The sequence below is a fragment of the Papio anubis genome, chromosome 6 (genome assembly GCF_008728515.1).
Source record: "Papio anubis isolate 15944 chromosome 6, Panubis1.0, whole genome shotgun sequence".
In the NCBI taxonomy this organism is placed as follows: Eukaryota; Metazoa; Chordata; class Mammalia; order Primates; family Cercopithecidae; genus Papio; species Papio anubis.
The window spans coordinates 4053647-4064969 of record NC_044981.1 but is presented as its reverse complement, the minus strand read 5'-3'; the positions used below and the strand labels follow the sequence as shown (position 1 = coordinate 4064969).

At 42.8% G+C, this 11323-nt stretch overlaps 1 pseudogene; it reads right to left on the bottom strand.

Annotated features, from left to right (window-relative positions):
* Positions 1-4675: 4675 nt before the first annotated feature.
* On the bottom strand, positions 4676-7747 carry LOC103883421 (annotated as a pseudogene).
* Between the last annotated feature and the right edge of the window lie 3576 nt (positions 7748-11323).

The window sequence follows — 11323 nt, the reverse complement described above, 5'->3', positions numbered from 1 at the left end:
TGAGCTATGACTACACCACTACACTCCAGCCTGCGGACATTTAAAAAAAAAAAAAGTTGAGTGCCTCAAAGGAAGACAAATAGAACAATGGAACAGAATAGAGATTATTTGGGAGTTGCAGGAAAGTGAAACGGGGAGGGAGTAGCCTGTAAAGGGTGAAATAGCTGAGCCAGCTACAACAATGGGCTATGGAACTATTTCCCATGGGAAAACTTGGGGAAAAGATCTAAATTTTTTCTCAGAATTACCCTACCTGAGGCGGCGGGAGCTGTGATTTCATGAGCCAACTCTTCTTTGGCTTTTGTTATGAGCTGCTCCCATGGGATGCTGAATCCCAGCACTTTTAGCCTCTGTGGTTCTGTAAAAGTCCCCAGGTAAAGAACTAAAATAATAGCAGTTGGAAGTCATCAGGAACACAATGATAAGGTAGACTACATGTATGTTACATTTGGTGTATGAAAGTGGTAACCCTACAAACAAGTGAGAAAAACAATGAACTCTTCAATAAATGATGTTGAGACAAATGACTACCCATATGGCAAAAGATAAAATTAGTTCCCTATCTCACACCATATTCAAAATGAAGTTCAGATGGATTAAAGAGCTAGATGTAAAAAAAAAAAAGATAAAAAAATATGTTAAGAAATTATGGGCAAATATCTGTGACCTCCAGATATTGAAGGGTTTCTTAAAGGATTAAGATCAAAAACAATAAAGAAAAAATACATATTAATTTGACTTTCTCAAAAATTAAAATGTCTAGAAAAAGTTCTAGAGATCCATTTCATAACAGTGTGACTCTACTTAACCCTACTGAACTGTAAACTTAAAAATGGTAAAATGGGTACCAAAAAATAGTTTGACAGAATGAATAATACCTAGTATTTGACTGCACAGCAGTGCGATTATAGTCAAAATAATTTAACTGTACATTTAAAAATAAATAAAAGAGTATAACTGGATGGTTTGTAACACAAAGGATAAATGCTTGCAGTGGTGGATACCCCATTTTCCATGATGTGAGTATTATGCATTGCACACCTGTATCAAAACATCTCATGTACCCCAGAAACATATCTACCTACTATGTATCCACAAATATTAAAAATTTTTAAATAGTTAAGATGATAAATTTAATGTTATGTGTTTTTACCATAATACATACATATAATAAAGGAATCATAAGCAGCCTGAAAAAAATCAGCCTACAGATTTAATGAAGTTATTGGCAGCCAACAAATATGGTAAAAGATTAATATCTAGAATATACAGTTATCCTTTTAGTTGATAAGAAGAAGGCAATGAGCCAGGTGGTAAATGTGCAAAGGATATAAACAAGATTCATGGAGAAAATCAGTGTCTAATAATTACATTTTTTAATGTTCCACTTCAATAAAACTCAAGGAAATGAAAATTAAAATGACAATAAAATAACATGGCACGCCTATCAGATGGGCAGAAATTAATGTCAAATAACATAAAGCATTAGCAAGAATGTGGAGAAGTGAAAATTTCCATATATGGCTTCTGGGAGAGTGAATGGAAACAATCCCTCTGGAAAGCAGTTTCGCGGTAGCCAGTGAGGTGAGGATGAAGAGTGAAGTTAAGGTGCTCTGTAACTGAGCAATTCCACGTGTAAAGAAACATCCCAGGGGAAACTCTTACACACGTAGTCCAGGAGACATCCAAGAGGATAACCATTGCTGTGCACAACAGAAAAGCAAAGAAAAGGAAGGAGAAAAAGAGGTAGAAAGTAGGGTGGAAGAGAGGATCTAAATGTCCATGAGTAGGAGGAATACATAAATAAACCAAAAGAAAAAGTAATTTATCTATTCATACTCAAGGAGGAATAGATAAATAAACCACATTGGATTGTATGAGAAATACTGTTCAGCAATTAAAATGACCGAGGAAGTTATATGTATGTGAACATGATTAAGTTTCAAATGCATAGAGTGAAAAAATTATAATTTGCAAAGTATATTTAGATTATATATCATTATAACATCTATTTAAATTTTTTAAACAAATCAAGCAAATGGTGTAATTGTTTATGGATATAAAAGAGCCAAAACAATGTTTAGAAATATTTTAATGCTTCTTAAAAGGATCTAAAAATGTGGCAAAAAATATACATTTAACATCAGCGGTGGGCATATGGGGCGACTTCAGAAAGTTCATGGAAAAAATGAAATTAAAAGGTTAAAAACTTAAAAAAAAAAAAAAAACACTTCTTTTCAGTATAAGCTCCATCAAGGTCAAGATACTTTTGTAAGTGATGATGTCAGCCATTTAGTTCCTCCCTAAAGAAGCGAGGGTCCTGGGAATTTAACCATGTCAATGCAGTCTTTCTTACCTTATTAACTGAAGAAAACTAGGTGCCTTTTAAAACTTTTTTTTTTTTTTTTTTTTTTTGAGACGGAGTCTGGCTCTGTCGCCCAGGCTGGAATGCAGTGGCCGCATCTCAGCTCACTGCAAGCCCCGCCTCCCGGGTTCACGCCATTCTCCTGCCTCAGCCTCCCGAGTAGCTGGGAGTACAGGCGCCCGCCACCTCGCCTGGCTAATTTTTTTTGTATTTTAGTAGAGACGGGGTTTCACCGTGTTAGCCAGGATGGTCTTGATCTCCTGAACTCGTGATCCGCCCGTCTCGGCCTCCCAAAGTGCTGGGATTACAGGCTTGAGCCACCGCGCCCGGCCTAAAACTTTAAGATTAGGAAACAAAAAGACGTCAGAAGGACCCAAATAAGGACTGTAGGGTGGACACCTACTGACTTCCTAGTAAAACTCTCACAAAATTGCCCTTGTGTAATGAAAGGAATGAGCAGGAGCATTGTCATGGTGGAGGACTCTCTGGTAAAGCTTTCCTGGGCATTTTTCTGCTAAAGCTTTGGCTAACTTTCTCAAAATACTCTCATAATAAATAGATGTTATCATTTTATTGCCCTCCAGAAAATAAAAAAGCAAAATTCCTTGAGCATCCAGAAAATCTTTTGCCATGGCCTTTGCTCTTGACTGGTCTGCTTTTACTTTGGCTGAAGTACTTCCTCCTCCTGGTAGCCATTGCTTCGATTGTGCCTTATCCTCAGGATTGAAATGAAAGCTATGTTTCATTTCCTGTTCTAATTCTTTGAAGGAATGCTTCAGGATCTTGATCCCACTAATTTAAAATTTCTATTGAAAGCTCTTCTCTTGTTTGCAACTGATCTGGGTGCAATGGTTTTGGCATCCGTCAAGTGGAAAGTTTGCTCAATTTTAATTTTTCAGTCAAAATTGTGTAAGTTGAACCAACTGAGATGTCTATGGCATTGGCTATTGTTTCTGCCATTAAATCCCCTTCAAAACTTGACGTAGATGGTCTGCTGCTGGGACCTTCATCTTCAACATTGTCGTCCTCTCTTGAAATAAGTTATCTGTTTGTAAACCGCTGACTTCTTTGGGGCATTATCTTCATTATGATTGTCTTAAATCATCAGTGATTTCACTATTCTTCCACTCAAGCTTCACCATAAATTTGATGTTTGGTCTTGCATCAATTTTAGCAGAATTCATAGTGCTCTGATAGGTGCTATTTTCAAACTGATGTCTTATTCTTTTTAGTGCCTCAAACTAAATCCTGTTCAGACATATTACAAGTTAGTTTCAGTTTACTTTGGTGCAAAACAATTTTGAAATCCATGCATAGTTTTTTCATAATACTCATTTTCCATGAACCTTCTGTAGACCCTTCATATAAGTGTCTATTATTTTTGTGTTTTGGGAAGTGTCTGAAATATTTCATAGTTTAAAATGTAAAAGATAAAGTATCAGTAAGTCATAAGCAGCAGCTATGAAGTCTAGAGCAGTCTACCATAGTGGTTTTGTGGGTTATTACCCACAAAAATGTCACTATTATTGTCAATTATGAAGGTCCCTGGTATGCATGTCTAAAACCTTGCCAAAGATCATTCTTTATCTCCAAAAGCAGATCAATGTAAATCAGGTTTATTTGCTAAGCCTGGAAAAAGTTAATCTTGTAATTTATAAAATTATTAATAAGTAGCCAAATGATAACAGCTAATATGACTTCTCTTAGCAATTATTATACATATAATTATATATTACAGTCATTCCTCAGTATCCATGGGTTATTGGTTCTAGGACCCCTGTGGATACTAAAATACAAGAATGCTCAAGTTCCTATAGAAAATGGTATCGTATTTGCATAAAATCTTTGCGTACAACCCATGCAATCCTCCTACGTACTTTAAACCATCTCCTAGATTAGTTTTAAGATCTAATAGAATCTAAATGCTTTGTAAATAGTTGTTATACTGTATTGTTTGGGAGATAAGAAAAAAAGTGACAAGAAAAAAGTCTATACATGTTCAGTAGAGACTCAACCAACCTTTTTGCTTTGTTTTTTTTTTTTTTTTTTTTTTTTTTTCTTTTTTAAAATGGAGTCTCACTCTGTCACGCAGGCTGGAATGCAATCTCAGCTCACTGCCTACCTCCCAGCTCAAGTGGTTCTCCCATCTCAGCCTCCTGAGTAGCTGGAACTACAGATGTGCACTGCCACGCCTGGCTAATTTTTGTATTTTTAGTAGAGAAGGGGTTTTGTCATGTTGCCCAGGCTGGTCTCAAACTCCTGGACTCAAGCAATCCACCTGCCTTGGCCTCTTAAAGTGCTGAGATCATAGGTGTGAGCCACTGTGCCTGGCCTTCTACTTAGAAAAATAATACTTTCAATCCACATTGGTTGAAATTTTTTTTAACAAAGTGTCTTTTTTTGACATAAAAATACAACCAATACAAAAAGAGATGACTTTTTCCCTTTGATTCCAGTGATAAGTTGCTAAAGAAAATATATATATATATTTTCTTTATATACAGGGGCCAGACTGGGTGAGGGAGGCCCTGTGTATGCAGGCCTCTGCACAAGTAGGAATCCGGGTGAGAATCAAGGACCACTCTGGGGAGATCTACCAGGATAGACTGCCTGAGTTGAGCAGAGGGTGAGATGTGAGCAGATGCTGAGGTCAGAGAGACCAATAGATCTCCAGGACAGCAATTTCATGAAGGCTAGAACCTTTACGATACTCCCCAAAGCAGAACTCAGGGATGTCCAAGGGGAAGTGTTGGGTGATTTTTCCTTGATAAGGATTTATTTTTTCTTCCCTGGAAGGGGAACAAGGCCTCAAGATCATGATGAGTATTAGTTCTGAGGCTGCAGCCTCTTTATCCTATTAGAGGAAGGCCTTCTCCCCCTGCTGCAGCCACAGGGTGACCTCAGAAAGAAAAGCAGCTATTTTGGCCACTAAGAGGCATTTCTGCTGCAGCTTTAACTATGGCCTGGCTGGGTCATGGCAGTGGCACTAATGCCTCACTGAGGCAGTAAGGGGCAAGGCTGGAGAGTGAGGGCAGGGGGACTGCTGCTGTCTGGGGGCTCTCTGAAGAGGGAGGGTGGTGGTGGGAAGGGATGCTCTTACCCTCAGCTATCAGCACCAAGAGATGAGAGGAAAAGGCATCTCTAATCTCTTGGTGCTGATAGCTCTGGGAGAAGATGAGGGGGCCCCTGATGTTATTTTCCCCTGGAGACTAAGAACAGAGGTATCTGGGTTACGGGCAAGAAGCAGAGGAGAATGAATGGTGGGGACTGGCAGAGAGAAACAAGCAGAACCTCTGGTTTTCTTCTATGAATAAAAACCTCAAGTCACTGCCATGAAACCAAGATGTTAAGCTTAGAATGCAGCAACATCCAAGAGCCTAGAGAAGCAGTTATCCCCATGGCGGGTCCCATATAACACCTCATTCCTGGTTCTTTCAGCCTGTCTCATACTGACAGCATGATGACAGAGCCAGCCTTCCGCCCAGAGGCTGCTGGTCCCAAGCTGAGTCCACTCCATGGATCCATAAAAACAGCAGGAAAGAGCTTTCCTCACTTCCCTGCATCTTGGCACAAAAGCTCTTCCCACAGTCTCCATCAGAGCATTCCACCTGCGAAAACCTTAGTCTCTCTGAAGCCTCTCTCTATGCCCAGATGTTACACCCAATGCGTTCCTCTTTGGGGCTCCAAACCACAGACCCAGGACTCCAAGATTTTCATAAAAGTGAACATAAACATTCCACTTTCCCAAGTGTTTATGTGTAGGGCAGGGGAGTTTGCCAGTTATCTACGAGCTGCAGAGAAGTGGGAGAACCTCCACCCCAGGGCCCAGGAGCCTCACTATGTGAGGATGAGCTTCACGGCCAGGCCTCCACCCACTCTTCCCTTTCCTCTTCCTTCTCTCCTAGCACTCTGGTCTCCCAGGAGAGAGGAGGAGGAGCAGCTCATACCACTTCTCCCAGGGTTCTGCGTTCTCGGGGTGCAGCCCGACAGGTGCAGGGCTGAGGAGGCCACAGCTCTGAGGGCACCTGGCAAATGGTGAGACCAAGAGAGACGACAGACCTTAGAAGAGAGTACTGTGATTTGCAAGTAGCTCTGGGAGGTCAGTGGCAGCAGCCACCACAGTGCCTACCTGCATGGGCATGCTGGCTGTCCCCCAACTTGGTTCTGCAGCTCAGGATCTTATAGGAGCAGTCCTCCCCACAGCAACCAGACATGCTGGGACAAGAGTCATCAATTTCAAATTGCAGGCTTCTCTGAAGAACTGGTAGGGGCCATGGTTGTGCCTGAACACCATTAATATAACCTCCTTCATCTGTGTGCTGTGGGCCATGAGCTGCAGGCTCTGTATGAGGAAATTCCCCCAGGGCTTTCTGCCACACCTTGCTTCCCATGCAGGACTTCATCCCCTGCAGTCCACATCAAAGCAGAAGTAAGAAAAGGCAATAGTAGGTAACTGCATTCCCAAGCGACGAGGTACCAGGCTGGGTCTTTCTCTCTGTCCTTCCAGCCCCACTCCCTCTGCTCATACATGGTCTGCTCATACATCGCTTTTGGTCAGGTCCAAGGCCCAATCCATGGTGGCTGGCTGCAGTCCAGACCCTCGCCTATACTCAGTGGTGACATTTAGTGCGGTTTCAATCAGATTTGCTGAACAGCAGGAAAGCCTCCAGAAGGTCTCCAAGCCTGTTGACGGCATCCCCTTTGGCACAAACAGCATCCATGGCTGTTGGCTCCCCCAGCCACTTCTGTTTCTTCTCCTTGGCTTTGCTGGACTTTCTCCCCACAGCGGAGATGGCAACGCTCAGCTCCTCCCTCAAACATTTGCAGGCAGGCGCGCGCGGCCTGCGGCTGTGGCTGCGGTGAAGACAAAATGGAGGGGTTCTGCACTGCGCTTGCGCCTTGCGGGCTCCCGGCCCCCTTCCCACTGGGCCCTGGTGCCCACTCGCGCCCCCTCGCGGGCCACGTTGGTTAAACTAATGGATGCAGGATAAGAGGGCCTGTGGCTATAGAGGGCTGACTGGATGTAGAAGTTTATTATATAATTTTGTTTATAAATTATATTATGATTTAATTATAACTTTTTTTGTTTTGCAAGACTATAGAATTATATATAATTACTGTAGTTTATCCTTATCTTTATTTCACGGAGAGGTAAGTGACAACCAGGGAGTTAGAGCGCTTCATAAGTTTCTGGTGAGTACCAGGGAGCAGAGCCAGGATCTAAACCGAAGTCTGCCTTTTTTCTGAAGCCACAGTCCTCTTCTTTACACCAAGCTACTCTATAGAAAGAGCATTCTCAGGCCAGAAGCAGTGGCTCACGCCTGTAATCCCAGCACCCAGGAGGTGGAAGTAGGAGAATAGCTTGAACCAGGGAGATGAAGGTTGCCGTGAACCGGGATCATGCCACTGCACTCCAGCCTGAGCAACAGTGACTCCGTCTCAAAAAAAAAAAAAAAAAAAATTAAAATAAAAAATATAGGAAGAGCATTCTCAGAGAAGCTCAGTTCCAACCTTCAACCTTAGTTTTGTTTTTTTTTTTATCACTTTATGTTTTTTATTTAGGGAACGTGTATTGAAGAAAAATAAGAGAGTCTGGCTAAAGAGATGAAGAGTTCATAAGGGCGTGTCTCAACTTAAACAAGAGTAGCATTGGCAATTGTTGTCCTTATGAGCAGCCGACAAGGCGGAATTGGAATGGTGCTGCTCCTGACTACCTCTACTCCACGCTAGGCTTAGGGGCCGGAGTCACCCAAGCCCTCAGGGTAAGAAAACTCCAATTTGGAACCTAGGACCTCACGACTGGGAACATTTAAACCATCAGTTCCTGCCTTAATCTTATCCCTTCTTCCTCCTCGTGACACCATTTTTGTTCCCCTAACAACTCAGGGCTTTTCCAATTCTTACCCCAAGCAGAATTTTGAAAGCCTTTTTCCAATATCATGGTGCTCAACAACAAATTCACTTTGCTGTCACCACAGCCCCGCACATGTTCCCAAAGTCTGAAAGCTGCCAGGCACCCTGGTGTGTCTGGAATCAGTTCCTTCCAGTGGGTTCTTGGTCTCACTGACTTCAAGAATGAAGCGGCAGACCCTCACAGTGAGTGTTACAGTTCTTAAAGATGGTGTGTCTGGAGTTTGTTCCTTCAGATGTTCAGATGTGTCCAGAGTTTCTTCCTTCTGGTAGGTTTGTGGTCTGGCTTGACTTCAGGAGTGAAGCTGCAGACCTTCGCAGTGACTGTTACAGCTCTTAAAGGTGGTGCATCTAGAGTTGTTTCTTCCTTCTGGTGGGTTCGTGGTCTTGCTGACTTCAGGAGTAAAGCCACAGACCTTTGCAGTGAGTGTTACAGCTCTTAAAGATGGCGCATCCAGAGTTGTTTGTTCCTCCTGGTGGTTCATGGTCTCCCTGACTTCAGGAGAGAAGCTGCAGACGTTCGCAGTGAGTGTTACAGCTCATAAAGGTAGTGCGGACCCAAAGAGTGAGCAGCAGCAAGATTTATTGTGAAGAGCAAAAGAACAAAGCTTCCACAGCATGGAAGGGGACCCAAGCAGGTATCCACTGGGAGTGGCCAGCTTTTATTCCCTTATTTGGCCCCATCCATGTCCTGCTGATTGGTCCATTTTACAAAGTGCTGATTGGTCTGTTTTTACAGAGTGCTGATTGGTGCATTTACAAACCTTTAGCTAGGCACGGAGTGCTGATTGGTGCATTTACAATCCTTTAGCTAGACATAAAAGTTCTCCCAAGTCCCCACCCAACCCAGAAGCCCAGCCGGCTTCACCTCTCAATCCCCCCTCTAAACAGGACACCCCAACTGCTGTTGCGAATTGGGCAATGACCACTTTAACTACTTCCTGCTGGATAGGAGCAAAGAAGGGGCCTTGCAGTTGTAGTGTCCTCCAGAGGGAAACTCTCTAGGCCAGTGAAAGGGCCAGTGGGTTTGTCCAGGGGTCCTCGGTAGAAGTTGTTAGTTGAGCTCATTTTGGGTTCCATTTGTAAGACCATCTGTAGCTTGATGGCCTTAATTCTAGAGGAAACAAATTTGACAAGGAGGTTAAAAATACAGGGCCCAACGGCAAGTAATAGCAAGATGGCTGCCATGGGACCTAGAAAGCGGAGAAGCCACATTGCCCAACTGCAGAGGTTGGTATAAGAGTTTGAAAGGCATTGTCTGATTTCAGAAGCCTTTTCCTGTAAACACTGGGCAGCATCTTGTACTATCCCTGACTGTTTAGTGTAAAAACAACACTCTTCCCCTAAGAAGGTGCAGAGTCCTCCTTTCTCAGCAGTGAGGAGGTCTAGGCCTCAGTGGCTTTGGAGAGTCACTGCTGCCAAAGAGTCTATTTGGGATTGTAGAGTAAGGATAGATTTTGTTATTTCTTGCAAATTGTCTGAGAAATCCTTTGAGAGTGTGTGGTAGTAGGATAATGAAGTAGATAAACTGGCTATTCCGGTTCTGGTAGCAGTAGCCATTCCTAACCCTGTAAGTAGGGGTATTAGTTGTATGGCTCTGTACTGATGAACTTGAGCTTTGAGAGGTGCTGACAGGGTCTGATTTCCTGGGGCAATGTTAATGTTGGGACTTAGAAAGACTAAGGTCCAGTTAGTGGGGAGGCAGATATAGGTCAACATTCCACATAAGAAGAATATATCTTGGCTGGGTAGACAGAACTGGTTGTATATGTTAAAAAGGTGTGAGAGTTTGTTGTTTTCATTTTCCCATACTCCTAGAGTACTTGCCAAGGTAGCTCCAGTGAGCAGCTGGAAAGGCGTGTTGGAAGCAAACTGAGTGGCTCCCTGTGTTCTATTTTCCCACTGGAGAAAAAAAAATTTGTATCTACTAGGAACTACTCGAGAGAGTGACTGAAAGAGGGGATTAGAAGGCATTCACTAGTGGTGGGGGCACTGCTGCAGGGGGTCCAGGGGTGAATGGTCATGCCGGGAGTATGTTTGCCATTACAAAACCTGGACTGTTTGTTAAGCAGGGAGGAGGCGATGATTTTGGGGGGCCCTGAGAAGCGGACAAGCCATCTGAATGGAGCTGTTTGGGTGACTCGGAAGTTACTATGATCAGTTGGGGCTTGAAATTGTAGGGAGTAATTACACTGATGGGGTAGAAGGTGACCCAGGGGCAGGCCTGATAACAGGTTGCATTGGATGCATAAAGGGGCTTGGAAAGTTATGATGGTATTCGTAGTTACAGGGCCATGTATGGACTTTTCATTGCTTGTGTAATAGGTGAGGTTGGAAATGTAAGAATGTAAAAGTTGGATTGCATGTCCTGTTAGGGTATTCTTGGTCCTATCAGAGATGGGGAAGTTGGCTAATGATTGCATATTTAGAAGTTGGAAAGGGTCTTTTCCTTCATAATGAGGGTGGTAGGTTAAGTTGGTAAAGACACAGTTTTTTGCGAGAATGGGAGTGGCAACATAAGAAGTTGATCAAGAGATACAAAGCCAACAGTCATTTGCCAGGGAAGGAATGGACTGGTTTAACAGAGAGTGGGTTAAGTTGAGAGTCTTGTAGAGGTAGTAAGGAGCTAGTGGAAGGGGAGGGATGATTTTATAAGGTATCCAAGGAAGCAGGAGGGATAGATAGGCAAAGAGTAAATGGGAAGGTTAAAGAGGGTGCTCTGGACGACGAGATCATTTTATCCAGTCTGAGTTAAAGGTAGGGGTAAATTGCTGTTGGAAGGAAGGAAGATAGAAAGAAGATTGATGTGATTAGGATTTTCGTCCCAGCAGGAGCTACAGTATATATCCTATCACAAAGAGTATGGTTAGTATGCTACTTAATAATATGATGAACTAGCAAAAGGATTCCATTAAAGGGGTAAGGAGAGGTGTTAAAGATTTCGTAAGTTTTCACTTATCTTTTTTAAGGAGGAAGGGGTTTTTCTTCAGGATCATTGGTAGGAGCCTTTTTAGTCTGGGATGTTTCCTTCCAAAATAGGAGATGCAA